Genomic DNA, 17,306 nt, shown 5'->3' with positions numbered 1-17,306 from the left:
AATAATTAAACAACATTTATTTGATAAGTGATATTGAATATATATATTTTTATAGATAATAAAGTGATATTTAATTATATTTTCATTCATGGCACAGCCTAGTATTTATTTCCTATTACACAAAAGAGAAAAGACAGTTACTTAAAGGGAAACCAAGAAATGTATAAGACAATAGGAAGTACATAAATATTCATGCTTGGAAAACCCATACGTAATTCTTAGATTTGTCTTTTTGAAAAAGATCCCTGGATTTTCCAGCACTGAAATCTATCCATTGACCCCTTGGCTTCTTTTTTTTGCATATTTATTTATTTATTTATTTATAATTTTTATTGTTATTCAATTACAGTTGTATGCCTTTTCTCCCCATCCCTCCACCCCACCCCAGCCTAACCCACCTCCCTCCCCCGCCTCCACCCTCCCCCTTGATTTTGTCCATATGTCCTTTATAGTAACTCCTGTAATCTCCTCTCCCCACTGTCCCCTCCCCATTCCTCTCTGCTTACTGTCACATTGTTCTTAACTTCAATGTCTCTGGTTATATTTTGTTTGCTTTTTTCTTTTGTTGATTATGTTCCAGTTAAAGGTGAGATCATATGGTATTTGTCCCTCACCGCCTGGCTTATTTCACTTAGCATCATGCTTTCCATTCATGCTGTTGCAAAGGGTATGAGCTCCTTCTTTCTCTCTGCTGCATAGAAGTCCATTGTGTAAATGTACCATAGTTTTTTGATCCACTCATTTGCTGATGGGCACTTAGGTTGCTTCCACTACTTGGCTATTGTAAATTGTGCTGCTATGAACATTGGGGTGCATAGGTTCTTTTGGATTGGTGATTCAGGGTTCTTAGGGTATAATCCCAACAGCGGAATTGCTGGGTCAAAGGGCAGTTCCATTTTTAGTTTTCTGAGGAAATTCCGTACTGTTTTCCACAGTGGCCTCACCAGTCTGCATTCCCACCAACAGTGCACTAGGGTTCCCTTTTCTCCGCATCCTCTCCAACATTTGTTTGTTGATTTGTTTATGTTGGCCACTCTGACTGGTGTGAGATGGTACCTCATTGTGGTTTCAATTTGCATCTCTCTGATGGCTAGTGATGCTGAGCATCTTTTCATATGTCTCTGGGCCCTCTGTATGTCTTCCTTGGAGAAGTGTCTGTTCAAGACCTTTGCCCATTTTTTAATTGGGTTGTTTGTCTCCCTGGAGTGGAGTCGTGTGAGTTCTTTATATATTTTGGAGATCAAGCCCTTGTCTGAGGTATCATTGGCAAATATGTTTTCCCATACTGTTGGTTCTCTTTTTATTTTCATGCTGTTTTCTTTAGCCATGCAGAAGCTTTTTATTTTGATGAGGTCCCATTTGTTTATTCTTTCCTTTATGTCCCTTGCTTTAGGGGACGTATCTGTGAGGATGTTGTTGTGTGGAATGTCTGAGATTTTCCTGCCAATGTTTTCCTCTAGGACTTTTATGGTGTTACAACCCACACTTAAGTCTTTTATCCACCTTGAATTTATTTTTGTTTATGGCGTAAGTTGGTGATCAAGTTTCATTTTTTTGCATGTAGCTGTCCAGATTCTCCCTGTTGAAGAGGCTATTTTTGCTCCATTTTATGCTCCTGCCTCCTTTGTCAAATATTAATTGACTGTAAAGACTTGGGTTTATTTCTGGGCTCTCTGTTCTGTTCCATTGGTCTATGTGCCTGTTTTTTATGCCAGTACCAGGCTATTTTGATTACAGTGGCCTTGTAATACAGTTTGATATCAGGTATTGTGATCCCTCCTACTTTGCTCTTCTTTCTCAAAATTGCAGCAGCTATTCAAGGTTGTTTATGGTTCCATATGAATTTCTGAAATGTTTGTTCTATATCTGTGAAATATGTCATGGGTACTTTAATAGGGATTGCATCGAATCTATAAATTGCTTTGGGTAGTATGGTCATTTTGATGATGTTAATTCTTCCAATCCATGAGCATGGTACATGCTTCCATTTGTTTGTGTCTTCCTTAATTTCTTTCTTCAGTGTTGTGTAGTTTTCTGAGTACAGGTCTTTTACCACCTTGGTTAGGTTTATTCCTAGGTACTTTATTTTTCTTGTTGCTATATCAAATGGGATTTTTTTCCTGATTTCTGTTTCTGCAGTTTCATTGTTGGTATACAGGAATGCCTTTGATTTCTGAGTATTGACTTTGTATCTAGCTGTTTTGCCAAATTCATTTATTAGGTCAAGTAGTTTTTTGGTGGAGTGTATAGGATTTTCCATGTACACTATCATGTCATCTGCAGACAATGACAGTTTCATTTCCTCCTTTCCAATTTGGATGCCTTTTATTTCTTTTTCTTGTCTGATTGCTGTGGCTAGGACTTCCAATACTATGTTGAATAGGAGTGGTGAGAGAGGGCATCCTTGTCTTGTTCCTGATCTTAGTGGGAAAGCTCTAAGTTTTTGTCCATTGAGTATGATGTTGGCTGTAGGTCTCTCATACATGGCCTTTATTATGTTGAGGAATACTCCCTCTATTCCCACTTTGTTGAGGGTTTTTTATCATAAATGGGTGCTGTACCTTATCTAATGCTTTTTCTGCACCTATTGATATGATCAAGTAGTTTTTGTCTTTGCTTTTGTTTATGTGGTGTATTATGTTTATTGATTTGTGAATATTGTACCATCCTTGCATTCCTGGGATGATTCCCACTTGATCATGGTGTATGATCTTTTTAAGGTATTGCTGGATGCAGTTTGCCAATATTTTGTTGAGGATTTTAGCATCTATGTTCATCAGCGATATTGAATATATTTTTAAAAAATCTTGAGTGTGGTCATATTCACTTTTTCTCATTGCTGTTCAAATTCATTTTGATTTCAGATATATTTGAATTTTTACTAAGGTGAGCTTTGGTATCTTACAGTATTATTAACCATCCTAAATGTTTGCGTTATCTAAAAATATGTAGGAAATCTTTAAACATTCAATTAGTGGAACACAAAGCACATCAGCTTTTTTTAACCCCAGAAGGTTGAATTTTTGGTTTGTTTTGTGGCTTGAGTATTACCTAAAATAAAACACTTTGGGAAAATACTAGAAATTTTTGACAGAATTTCTCAATGTTGATGCTAGTGTTCATTTTGCCTTTTCCATACAGTAGTAGCCTGTGAGTTTGGAGTTTGTCACTTAGAGTAACGCGTTTGAGATCTGTCCATGTTGGTGTGCACATCGTAGTTCATTCCTTTGTATTGCTGAGTGTTTCTCCCTGGTGTGCACACACCACATTTGTTGTATCCATTAGATATTTAGAGGACATTTGGGTTGTAGTCAGCATTTGGCAATAATGAATAAAGTTGCTATAAATATTCACGTGCAGGCTTTTATGTGATATGACTTTTTATTTCTATTGGATAAGTGCCTAGGAGTGGGATTACTGGGTTGACTATTAAGTGTAGGTTTCGTCAACCATGTAAGACACTACCTACTGTTTTCTAAAATGGCTGCATCAGCCCATCAACTTGTACAAAAGTCTTAGTGAATTACAATTTCTGAAACTACACTTGCAAACTGAGAGTGAAAACTTTCCCTCTAAAACAAAAAGGATGCAGACAAATCAAATGATTGAGCTCAAATGTTATTCCAGATTTAAACCTGAAAATCTAAAATTAGGTTTGGGAAGATTTTGGTTTGGGAAGAAAAACTTTTTTGTGGAACTCCTATATTGAATTGAATATATTTTTATTTTGCCCTGGAACAAAATAAAAATAAGATGAGATATGAGTTTGCTTTATCAACAAAGTATCAAATCAATCATAGAAATAAGTTATTTAAAAGATTTTATTCTGTCAAACTGTTTGAGAAGCAGTGAACTCTAAATTGAAGCTAAAAGAGCCCAGAATACTTGGGTACACGAGACCATTTTCCATTTAGCAGAATGGAAACAGCTTGTGCCACATCTGAAAGAGAATTTTCAAAATAGTTTAAAAAATATGCTTTATAGAGAGGAGGCAGTTGAAATTGTCAAATTTCAAATCTATTAAACAAACACATAATGCAACTTTGAAGAAGATACAAGTAATTTTATGAAAACATAATAATAATGAAGCCATATTATTGGGGAAAAATACATTTCCTCAGAAAAAATACCAGTGACACATTTTTAAAGATAAATATGGCCAAGAAACTGATTAAAGTACTTAATGAAAGCTAATTCAGCTCACTTTATTTTAAATGTTTAAATAACAAAATTTTTTGCCTAAGTGTACAAAGATAGGCCATTTTATAATTTTAAGAAATACTTATATTTTTGAAAATAGTTTTGGAATTGAACCCTAAGTATATAGTAAAACCAATTTAAAGGTTAGTAATCATTTCAGTATTATATAAATTATAATTTTTAGCATCACCTTTCACTATCACATTTTTTCTGGTTTGAATCATAATCATAGTCATCCAGCCTGAAGGGAAAGCAATTTTGACTAAATATCAATGTGTACAAAGGCCAAGAGGCAGAAAGGAACATAGGACATTTGGAATTGGAGAGAAGGCTGGTGAGGATTTTGCTTGCTACAAGGTGTCAGATAAATTACAGTCTTGGCTCTCTTTCCTGAGAGATTGAAATGTGCATCTCCTTATAAACAGGGATGTTCTTTTTAGCAGGTTCGAGTCTGCAAAGATCTGCCACTTCCATAAGATCCAGCTACTTATTTAGAACAAATACATGTTGCCATTTAATAATTGAATTAGCATTCCTCTGGATGTGCTCCAGCTGTGAACGGGCTCTAAGAAGACTATTGTGTTGTTCTCTCTTACTCCATTCCAGTTAACATGTTAACTATGTCAGAGATGAAGTAGATCAAAAAGAGAGAAAAATTCTCCGTAATGGTGGCTCCTTTGAGGGCAGTTCACAAGCATTGATCTTGGCTGATGTCTTTTAAAAATTGCCTCTGCCTGAGAGGAGATTCACCAGTAGGTTACTTACCTGCAAAGCAGATCTTCCACTGGGACCTAAGTGACCAAACATAAGCCCCCCTTTTTTAATGGGTAAAAATCATGTGATATCATTAAAAAAACTATATATATGTATGTGTATATACACAGAGAGAGAGATGTATATTTGACATTTATACATTTAAAACTTACTAGTAGCCTGCCTACTAAGGTTCTATTAACTGTCATTACAGTTCAGTCCTCTTTTTCCTCCTCAACTGCTTCAACCATCCCTTCTGCAGTTGACTGAGCTCTCTCACTGTTCCTCCAAGCGTGGACTCCACACTTCCATTGGCAACATTGAAAATCTCTCACGTTCCCTGCACAATTGAAATGTCTTACATTTTCAGGTAAGACAGTTTGATGAGCTGGCTGTACTTTCCATGGCTGCTCCATCAGTTTAGACTCGACTTCTCCAGAATACATCGTGCTTAAATAGCAGGCAATATTATACCATTTTGACTAATTCGATTCTAATTATTTCTGATCACCAAATATCATTCTTTTCCACACATCCCTCAGGCTAGCAGTAGATGTAGTAAATGAAACAAGGGGAAACACAGTCTCCTCATCTAGGGAAACTGTGGCAAAACTGAAATAAAAATTAGCCCCTGCCCTTACCGTCCATTTTCTAGTAACTGAGTCGTGACTGAGTTTAGATGGATAGCAGGCAAAGGTTTCTGTCGTAGACTTGATTGGCCATCGAGAAACAAAGGGAAGTAGCATTTGCTCAGTTTTTCCTTTGAATATGTGGAGCATTTAAATTAAGCTGTTCTGGGAACTGAAAAAAAAAAAAGAAAGAAAAAAAATGACGGCATTTATTTCCCAGATGCTCAGTCTCTTTGGGGAAATAAGCCCTAACGTAGAAAGCAGTTAAGTAACTGCACTAGGCAGCATATGCTTTGAGTATCAAAAAAAATATGCCAGTAATACATGTTATAAGGGCTCATAGAAAGGTCAGTCAGTGGAGGAGACGTCAAAGAAGGCTTTGTAGATGAGAAGAGAACTGGGATAGATTTTAAACGTGGGTAGCATTTGGGGGGAAAAAGAGAGAGAGAGAGGAGATACAGCATTTACTGTTATAACTTAAGATTCTCAACTTTTCATCCAAACATGTATTTAGCAAACACTTAAGGCCAGTGTGGTCTACTATGTTCTCAGGACAGAAAGAGTTCCGCATGACTATAGTAGAGAGAGTGGGGCAAATTAACACTACATTTATTGTTAGTTAACATGGAAAATATATTTATATCTTAGGAACTTCCTCAGAGTTTGTAAACTTCTCAAGACCAGGCTCATTCCTTCCCACCTCCAGACCTTCTGCCCCTGAAACAGTTATGACGTATTTACCACAGTGCCTTGTCTGGTACTCAGAAATATTTGGTGAATCTATGTCAGCATGAATGCCCGAGCAACTCGACTCCGAACTTCCCTTGGTACATACGACCTCATTTTACTCAGGTAACTGTTTAGATTAGGCTAAATCTCAGCCATTGGCCAAGCTCACAAATTGCCTATCGATTCCAGTTCTTATTTCTCCAGAACACGTGGTATTGTTATCTCTTTCCTTCAGATTCAAGGCAGTTGGTATCTGAATGATCTATCTGATAATTGACCATATGTTGTGGAGTGAAATTAGCATTGAAACAGAATGCAAAGATCTTCAGATCTGAGATCTTTCTGACTTCGGCACAGTCTCTTCTCTGGAACTCATGCACTGACTTTTAAGTTCTTGCCTGGTTTGACCACTCTCTAAGACTATTTTTCAAGGATTTGGGAACATATACTTCCTGCTTTGAAAGGGTTTCCATTGCAATTTCTTTATGTCTTGCCCTAGAAATTTATGAAACACTCAGCAGCTGTTCTCATTCCATGAAAAATGAACTGAGTAGGTTTACCAGCTGTTTCCATGTTGCTTTGTGATAAGTGGGTTTGCACTATTCTGTATAAATGGAATGTATTAATCACTCCCCATTCAAGTGCTTACATTTTATGAGCAGATTGAGAAGTTAAAAAGAGGGAAAAATTTCAACTTGTGTGTAGACAACTAAAGATAATTGAATCCTAATTCCAACAATTCTGCAACATAACAAAAATAGTCATTTTAAGATGCCCTATTAAAAATATTTTGTGGATAAGGTAGGCTTACAGTTTCAGAGTGTAAGAAACTCTGGGAGGGGGAGAAGCAGAAGAGATGGGTGAGGAAGAGAGAACAGTGTTGTACCCAAATGTCTGTAGGCCTGTGTGAATGATGAGCCATATCTCATCTGACTCCAAATGAAAGAACAGGAGCAATGGGCATAGAGTACAGGGGATAAAATTTAGCTAAACATAGATAACTTTCTAAAGCCAGCCAAAAGGTGGAACTCACGTGTGACACTAAGTTCCCCATCGCTTGGGGTAAAAGGGGGGGGGGGGTAAGGCAGCATTGAGAGCCACTTGATTTGGATAGTTTTCAATTTCAAGTGAAAACAACAACAAATGAAGAGACTATGTAAAGCAGAGAGGGAATTTACTGTTTCAAGTGGCTGAATAATCCAGTCCCAGCTGGACCCAAGAGATCAAGACGTTAGGACCTAATGTCTTTCCACTTCTTGACTCTCTTGTCTTCCGTGGAGCTTCCATTTGTCAGCTCCATTGTCTGAAGCAAGTCCTGGTCCCTCATGTTGGCAACATGGCTTCTGGAACATTCAGATTTACATGTGACACGGTCAGTTTTGAGTTTAGTGGAAATAAGCTCAAGCGCTCCTGTAGAAGTCTCAGGATTAGCTCAGAGTTGAAGTTTGCGTCCCATGACCTTCAACATGGCTCGATTCCCTTGTCTGGATAAGCTTCCCCTCCTGCCCAGAAATGTCTTCACTATCTCAGCAGACAGTATCCAATGTGTGAAGAGCATTACCCAAAATAAAACCTGGGCTCTGGTGGCATGAGGAGAAAGGAAGGGTTGGCAGCAAATTCGACAGGTTTTCTTCATAGTACTTGAGTCCTAGAGAAGCAATGAGATTAGATCAACACTTTTCAGTGCATTTTTTACAGTGGACCAGCATTGCCAACAAAATATTTGATAAAATATGTACAGGAAGAGGGGATGCTCTTCTGGCTGAAGCATCATGAGTGCCCAGGAATCTAACAAATTAAACATTTTTTTTTACTACAATCTATGTATCTCCCTAAGAGTCTGAGAACACTTGGGAGTCTGTTGAGCAAGTCGAATATAAGGCCTCATAGAATCTGGAGCCTGGACGATTAGCTTCCATTAGCGTACACTTGGTCCTTGGGTCTAATGGGGATATTAACCCTGCTCAATGAGTATCTGTTGGGTTAAACTTAATGAGTGGAGCTTAGGTGGGGGAAACACTTGTCTAAATTTTGCATGTCATTTGCATTTTCCAAAGCACTTTCACTTATCCTTTCATTGGTTTTTAATGACATCCCTGTGAGCTAGGCAATGTGTTGTTTTTATTGTTCAAATCTTTATAGACAAGGAGGAGCAATAACAGAGCGGACCCACCAGCCCGTGATTATCAAGTTTTAATTTCATATCTGTCCCAGTTCTCTCTCTTTTTTTTATGAAGAAAACATTGCAGTTAAAATCCCCTATTTTCTACTTGTATTCAATTCCCTTCCTCTCTGACCAGAAGTAAACATTATTATGAATTTGAGTGTTTGCATTTTCTGAAAATGTTTTATTTTTCTGCTACACATTTATATATTCATAAGATTATACTTTTTGTTTTGTGTTTTATTGTATATAAACATTAAACCATAATCAACAAATCATATGCTGTCTCACCTAAATGATTTCAAAACTTGTGTTAATACATATAGATACAGAGTGCCTTTATTGTTGCAAGTAATTAAAACAATCCATTTGAAGCAAGTGACACAATTGTTTATTCAGCAGGATGTTCAGGTATTTTTCCTTGTTTTTGTTTTCAATGAACATTGGCCGTTATCAGCAGACCCGACAGGCATGAAAGCTGGGTCTAGCCTACAGAACACATGTGCAGGGCCGTAGCTCCACAACAGCTCTCCCTGCCGATGGATCTCTGTGTGAGCTCCTAGGATTCCACAAAAAACCTAAAGCGGATGTGTTGGTATTGGAATTTTTTTGAGAAGTATCTTTATTTATCTTTGGAATCTCAAAGAGAACCAGAACCTGCAAAATTTAAGAACACTGCCTGAGATGTTTTATAAAATATTTACAAACCATTCCCAACTTGCCAAATTAAAACAAACTTTTAGCAGATGGAATGAGGATATATTTTAGTTCTGTTCTTAGCAGTTTACAAAAATTATATTTGTTATTTTATTTCCTCTATATCTCAAAGCAGGGGGTGAAGTTTGGGGAAAATAATAGTCCTAATGAAACTGGAGCAATCCATTTATCTCAGAAGACTTTTAAAATCAAAAGCCTGAACTTTTGTGCTTTTGTGATCAGCATTTTCTGATGAGATGTCATTGCTCTGCATCCACTGAGTTCAACACATTTAGAGTCAACTCCACACGCTCATTAAGAACTTAGAGGAAACCACGCTTCCCAGGGCAAGGCAACTAAGGTAGAGAATGTACCCCCTGCCTTTCCCATTCTACCTAACCTGCCCAGTACATCTGTGCCTGGGGCTTGTGACCCTCTAAGCCACAGCTCCATAATGAACAGGTTAAACAGTAGGGTCTTTATTCAGTTACCACTTAACCGTCTTGTTTCTGTTTCCTCCTGAGCTTGAAGAATTGCTCTTAATCTCATCACCTTATGTTTGGTGCCCTACATTTAACACCCTGTATTTGTCTCAACAGCTCTTCCCTTTCTTAGCTACTACAGAAGTCTAATTCCAGAAAAACAGTAACAATGGAGGTAACAGTAACGACCAGCATTTACTGAGCTGACTCCAAGTAGTTACTGAGCCCAGAACTTTATTCACGTGCTTATTTATTCATCCATTTATCCAATCAACTAATACTTGCTGAATATGTACCACGTGAACTGCCGGAGAGATTCGGTGCTGAAGATGGGCACTTCCCTTGACATCGTGGGGTTTAGAGTCTAAAAGGAATGTGAATCAAATATCAACTAACAAACACAGACTTGAAGTTGTGTTAAGAGCTACAAAGGAGAGCTGTATGGTTTTATAGGAACATGCAATAAAGGAATTTAACCTGGCCAGGAAAAAAAGAAAAAGAATGAATTTCTTTAAGAAGTAGTAATGGACACTGACATAGGAAGGCTCAGTATGCATTAACTCGGCGCAGGAGAGAAAGAGAAATCTAGACCGAAGAAACATTACGTATCAGTGCCCGAGATGATGGAGGGAACACAGCAGTTACAGGAAACTAAAGTCCTGACAACTGTCCTCGGTCCAGGCATTATCATCGTCATTTTGCTGTTGAACTGAGGCTAGGTGAGCTCCAGCAACCACAGACACAGAGTCATTCTGCTGGGGAGTAGCAGGACCAAATCAAAGCCACGTGCAGCCCGAAGAGGTGTTCACTTAAAACTGTGCGCTCCTCCTCCCCACAGGCACACACGCAGCACCAGACCCAGCTGATCCACGGCGGAAGTATGGTACACACCTTTATAATAAGGTAAAGATCACATCACCTCAGTGCTTATTTCAGGCAATGGGAAAAGATAGAAAAACTCTCAAATTATTTTTATAAGACAACTCATGGCCAATCTTGCTTTATATGTGTACCCCCATATGGAGTAATTTTTAACCAAATACTATCATGTCATCTCACCTACAAATATGCCTGCAAATATCTGTAAAATATCCACTCTTCGAAAAAATGTAACGACTACAATATCATTAGCACATCTAAATAGATACTGTACAAACAATAATTACTAAACTATTCAACTTTTCTCAGTTGACTGTCCCCAAAGTTGTCTCTGTGTCTCTCTCTGCTGTTTTTCACAAATTGTTCAAAACATAAACCTCAGGTCTATGCACTTTAATTGATTGCTATGTCTCTTAAGTTTCTTAATCAATAATCCCCATCGTGTCATCTCTTACATTTTTTCTAATTTATTTGTTGAAGAAACAGTTTGGGTTTTTATAAAGTTTCCTATGACCTCTTGATTTTTATGACTTCACATTTTTCTCTGACCTGTATTTTCTGTGATTTGTGAATAAGATCAGTATTTTGGGGGCAAGAGTCTTTGTAAGTGGAATGTACAGATCCCTCAGGTGACACCTACTAGCGACTTTATCTGTTTACTGTGTGCATCCATTGGTGATGGCGGGCTGGGCACTTGCACGCACTGACCCTCTGAAGTTACCGTTCCCATAGGAAAGGCAACGTGAACACTTGACTCTCTTTCACTGTACTTACCAGTTTTCCAACTGTTAGCCTCTGTTCTGTTGTTATTGTTTTTCTCTGTTCTAGAGCTGACCATAGAGTTTTCTTGCATGCTGTTGTCTGGTTTTATTATAAACTTACACATTTATAAGATATTTGTTTATTTATTTAATCTTTGTTGTATTTTTTCCATCACCATTTAGTCCCCTTACACCTCTCTCTATTAGATTTGTTTGTAAATTTACTAGATATGTTTAAAGCTGTTGCAATTATTACTCTTTTTTGCGATTTCATGGTATTTTATTGAGGGGATATAAATGTGTATTTAAAGTTGCTCGTGGACACCTAGAAACCTGTGGAAGGGTGTGTGAGACCAAACGCAGGGACCCCACAGTGGGTGAGGCAGGTGGGGCTGGGAGGTGAGGAATGAGGGTGACAGGAAGGCTTTTACTCTGACTCTTCTTACTGACATTTTGCTGGATCTTGGGAATATATTACCTATTCAAAACTCAAATTAAAAAATCCGGGAAAATGCTGGTTTCATATTTTCTAATGAAGCTGATTTTTGCCTACTGCGACATTCTTATATTTAATGTTTAGATATTATTCTTGTGAAAAATGTCCCGTAATACCCCCCTAGTTGGGCTTATTCAAATCGGCTTCTGAGTCTTTTTGACATGACACTCATAGTACTTGATAAACTTCTTCAATTTCTGATATGAAAAGAAATTTCAGCCTTTTCTCAAAAAAATGCCCTGGTTCCTTTTGGTAGGAAACCCTGTTGGAGACGACAGTGCGGACAGTAGGGGCGCTCACTGCTCCGGGGTTAGTGTATCGTTTGTAGGTCTTTTCTGTAGACAGAGCTAGGAAGTGAGCATTGGAAAAAGAAAGAAAGAAAACATTTCTTGACTATAAACTATTATTTCCACTTCAAATTTAGAATTATAGGACTTAAACTTCTTTGATTTTATATTTATACTTCATCTCTCTTATGCTGAAATTCTTGATTCTTGATGATGTTCTTTGCTCTGTCCTGTAATTCATTTATAACCGGATCAGAGTTACATTGCCATAGTTTGTTCACTAACCGGATGATAATTAAAAGCTGCTGAGATGTCTCTGCAGCTTCCTTTATTCTTAAAATGTATCTCAAAAGGTTGTGCTGCCTAATCACTGTACTTTTTACAGTCACCTGAAACCATTCCTCTCTGTGTGCTCATGCACACTTGATGTACACAAGACTTCATTCGTCAACTTTTGCTCTTGATTTTGCAAAATAAAAACAGTCTTGTTTTGTAATTATGTAAAATATGTACAGGGCACATACGTAGGTAGGACAGACATAAGGAAGCAATGTCCTTTCTTAGTGGTTAGAATTCGTGAAAGGGCCATGACTGCAGTGGGCAAGACGATCGATGTATGGGGTGGGTGGGCCTCAAACCCGTGCCAATGCGGAGCTCTCCAAGCAGCAGTCCTGCTTCTGTGGATGTGTGGTTTGTGAGGGCAGAACTGCTTCCCCTGCACAAAGAGGTGCTTCCTCATGGGTCAGCATTCATCTCATTACTGGAAACAGAAACTTAGTTTCCAGATGAGGAAAAGTAAAAACTAAAAGCAAAAGCTAAAAGCTAACAAGTCCAAAAACAAAAATAGAAAACAAACAAACAAACATCCATTTTGGACTTAGGGCGTGAAGCCAAGGATCCTAGTTTGGTTTCTTAGGCATCTCTTCCTCATGTACTCTTCCTTCTGCTCCCGACCCCCTCAACCTCACCCCCCACAGATAAACTCCACCTCTCCCATTAATTAGATTCTTGTCATGCCAGAGGGAAGCAAGAAAGGTGGGGGTTCGGAGTAAGGACGACCTTTGCTCAAGTTCTGGTTTCATCCCTAAGTTATTTATATCTACAAAATGTATATAACCTCTGCCTCAGTTTCCTTATGTACGAAATGTTTATAATCTCTTTGCCTGTTTTTTAAAATCTATAAAATAGGGATCCTACTTAATTATTAGATCCTAGATAATCATTAAAATACCTAATACAGTTCCTGGCACATACTCAGAACCCACTTACCACTGGTTTTGGCTATGAACGCTATTGTTTCTGTTTCTGTGATTAAAATTGGTATATACCAATTTTTTTGTTCTCATTCCTTTGTCATATTTTCCGTTGAGAATTGCAGAGCCTTTGCACCCTATAATTTTTTATTCATTTCTACTCATCGACCAAGACATAGTTAAAGAAAGCTCTCTAAACTTAGTCTTCTTAAAAGAGAAAAAAAGGGGGAATATGTTTGAGCCTTTTCTTAATCTGAGCTAGCTTGGTTCTATATTTTGAGTTCTTCGCACAGGACTAAAAATCAGGATCCGTGCGGTTCCTCCTTCCTCTCCCAAGGAGGAGTTGTGTGGATTTCAACCTAAGTAAATAAAGTAATAACATAGAAAGCATGATGGAGGCTGAGCCCCTGCTCCTAGCATTATCCATCTCATGCCTTTAGTGATCTTGGGAACTTTACCTGTGTGCCCAACTCTGTCTCTTTATAAAATTAGGTCACTCAAGAAGATTTCAATTTCCTTCCCGTTTTGAAAGTGTATGGTTCTATATTTAAACGATATATTTCATGTAATCAGCTCTGTGACTTCTCTGGTTCACATATCCCTTGCCCAGTGCTTTGTCGTCTGCCCCTCTTTAAATGATGTTCCCTCTGGAGTTATTAACACCTTCCAAATGAAGGTTTTCCTTCATTCCTCCTGGCTGCCAATAAGCCTGGAGTCAATGTTCAAGGAAAATAGTGGTAGCTCTTGTTAGTGTGAGTTTTCTTGTACAGCGATACTCTTCTCCATATCCAAATTATATGGATTTTATTATTTTGTCATTGCTCTCAGTTCAAGTAATATCTGCCTGTCGCAAGCCACCCTAATTTTGTTCATGTTGTTACTGTGAGACTCTTTGTAAGTTATAAATATTACTTCCTTGTCTCAATTCCTTCATAGCCATTTAGGGGAAATAATACCTCTTGTACCTATCTTGTTATGAGAAAAAAGGGAGCTGTAGATATAAAAATTAAAGAGATGACATGATTTTTAGATGCCACTCTCAGTTATTACTATTAAAAGAGCTAAACATAACTCCAAGGGGTTACTAATTAATCATTAAATAAGTATCTGGCGCTGAGATTAAAAAAGCATCCAAAACCCAGTTGCGGTCTTGTTCAGAGATTCTGGTTTCGGTGTTTCTCACCTGAGTGGGAGACGACCAACATGCTGTCCCCAGAGGACTGAGTTGTTACACTGTGTCTAAGAGATGGCAGGCTCCGTTCTTACAGCTTTCTTGGCAACAGGGATATGCAATTTGCCAGGTGGTATGGAGAGAGTCTAACTGGCTTTTCAAACGCTTGCCTGAGCTCTAGGATGCACAGAGGGAGTACTGTACGAGAGCCCAGCCCTCACGAAACAAAAACGCACGTGAAGATTATCTAATAGTGTTGTTTGCTCAGCCTGCGTCTACTGATATTTTTGTTAGGGATTTGAGCGTGCTGACTACATCCTCGTGTGACACTGAGCACGTTACTGAAATGTGGCTAAGAGCACGGGCTTTGGAGAGATGCAGACCTGGGTTGGAGCCCAAACAGCTCTGTTCACTATCGTTGTGATCTTCTGGAAGAACTGAGACCAAAGATTGAATGCACGAGAAGGAGGAATTTTCTATTAAAAAAAAAAAAAGTTTAAATGTTCTTTAGTTGCATGAGAGGTGCCTAGAACCAAGTAGGAAATTGCGTAGATCAAGAGCTGTTGTGTGTTTAAATCCACCTATAAATTCTAATTTGGATTTGAGTATTTGCTCTCGTGCTGACGGCAGTGGACAATGGTCGATGGGTGGTGATGATAACAGTGATTCCCCTCCACTTGGTGCTCGTCAGCTCAGTTCTCGTGCACACTTCTAGGGAGTTGGAGGAGAGTGTCCCTGAATCCTAATGGACAGAGACACGTGAGACCAGGCAGGGGAGGCAATTGTAAGGCACAGCCTATGAATATGGAGTAAAAGAAATGGTGACCTTGAATCAGAAGAGAAGACCACTGTAGTCTTGGGAATATGTCTTCAGTGTCAAGTGTATGATCAGAACACCTTTTATGAAAATCCAGAAAATAGAATCAGATTCACTGGTTGAAGCTCCAGAGAAATTAACTTTTAAATAATATCACAACCTTTTCTCTGTGATTTTAATATCACAATCTTTTCTCTGTGATTTTTTTTTTAATCACAGAGAAAAGATTGTGGTATTAGATTGGACTGTGTTAGAGTCCCAGCTTGGCCACTTACTGTTACCCCATTATATTACTTCACTGCCCCGAGCCTCAGTGATCTCATCTGTAAAGTGGGAATAATATTAGACTCTACCTCAGAGGGCACTTGTACAGATTAAAGTGAAATAGTACCTGCAAATTAATAACACAGTGTTTGATACAAGGCACACACTCAATGATTGCTAGATGTGCTAGTGCTATTAATAGTTAGGTCTAGAATAAAATAAAAGTGGGGCTGCTTCAAGGAGAGATAAGGTAGTTGTTACTGGATATTAGTTTTTAAAAGTGAGGAGAGATGAGGTTCACAGAGGATTTGAACACAGGGCATGGGTGTTCATAACCTGTGATTCTAGAAGCACCTCTCCGGCATCATTCTCTAGGCACCTCCAGTACATTTCCACTACTGCCCTGTTCTGTTCTGGCCTTTCCTATCCTAGGACCCCCATCCCTGTGATGTAGTTAGGCATCTGCTGGACCAAATTTAGCATTCTTCCCACCATATAATTATCTGCAACTATTTGAGTAGTTACATGTCTAAATTTTTCATAAACTACTTCATGCTATAATACCAATGGCTAATCATAGAGCTTTGATTATAATCTCTTCAGCTCTGTCTCCTGTTTAGAACTGATTGGCCAGAGCTCATAATAGCAGCAGACACTGAATACAGGGTGGATGCATGAACAGAGAAGCAAACTAATGGGATTTCATGTGTGGGAGTGATACCAGCCATCATCATACTTATTAACACGGTATTTCATTCAGTGCCTAAATAGTTATCTTTAATATCTCTTCCAGGTGGTATTTAGCCTCTGCTTGGAAGCCTCCTACACTAGGAAAGTCATCACCTGTTCAGGTGTCCTATTTTCCCCTGGAGCAGGACTATTAGCATGGACTTGCACATTTTCACCATATATTCAACTGCCTTGCATTACTCAGCTAATGAATTAATGGAATGGCCCTTCCCGTGATATTTAGGAGGCTCCTGAGAGCACATCCTTTAAATAAAAATAATTTGCATTTTGAGGGCAGGGTTTCAGGCACCAGGCTGGCAGAGAGAAAAAATGCTAAGCTCCCGCTTCCCAAATGCCAGATCTTATTGTTACGTAGGTGTGGGGGTGCACAGGGTGACAGGTGTTTGCAGGACTGTATGTTACAGAAAGAAATAAATTTTGTGCATCAGTAAGTATGTGGGAGATGAGATATAAGTTATGGTGGAGCTAAATACACGTTAGTCATGCTTCATGAATATAAAGACGGTTGTTCAAATTACATTTCTTTCAGTTTCAAGAAATGCGCTCGAAGTGAATTGTAGTTTTTCTACTCAACTCTTTTAAAGTTTAAAAAAACATGAGAATCAATTTATTTGAATCAGACATTGAAAAGGGTATTATTATAAGCAGCAGTTAAGGCTTAAATGTCATCATTTGCTTTCCCCCTGAAAAGCATTTATTTGCCATCCTATGACTGAGCCGTTAAATTGGCCACATCTGGAGATAAACCAAAGACAATACTATATCAAACCTATTGTCAGAGGGCACATCTGCTTCTCGCGGAAAAAAAAATATGAAAAAGCAACCAAAGAGAAATCAAAGAACCACGATAAATATGTGGAGATGGGCGGTAAGTTGGTTACCATGGAGAACTGTTGGATTAATTTGCATTCCGCACACCATCCGGTCCCTGCAGCGTTAGGATGACTCTTGACTAGGGTAGAGACTTCTACGGAG

Source organism: Desmodus rotundus, chromosome 6 (genome assembly GCF_022682495.2).
Source record: "Desmodus rotundus isolate HL8 chromosome 6, HLdesRot8A.1, whole genome shotgun sequence".
Lineage (NCBI taxonomy): Eukaryota > Metazoa > Chordata > Mammalia > Chiroptera > Phyllostomidae > Desmodus > Desmodus rotundus.
The sequence above is the reverse complement of the archived record's forward strand: the minus strand, read 5'-3'. Positions refer to the sequence as shown.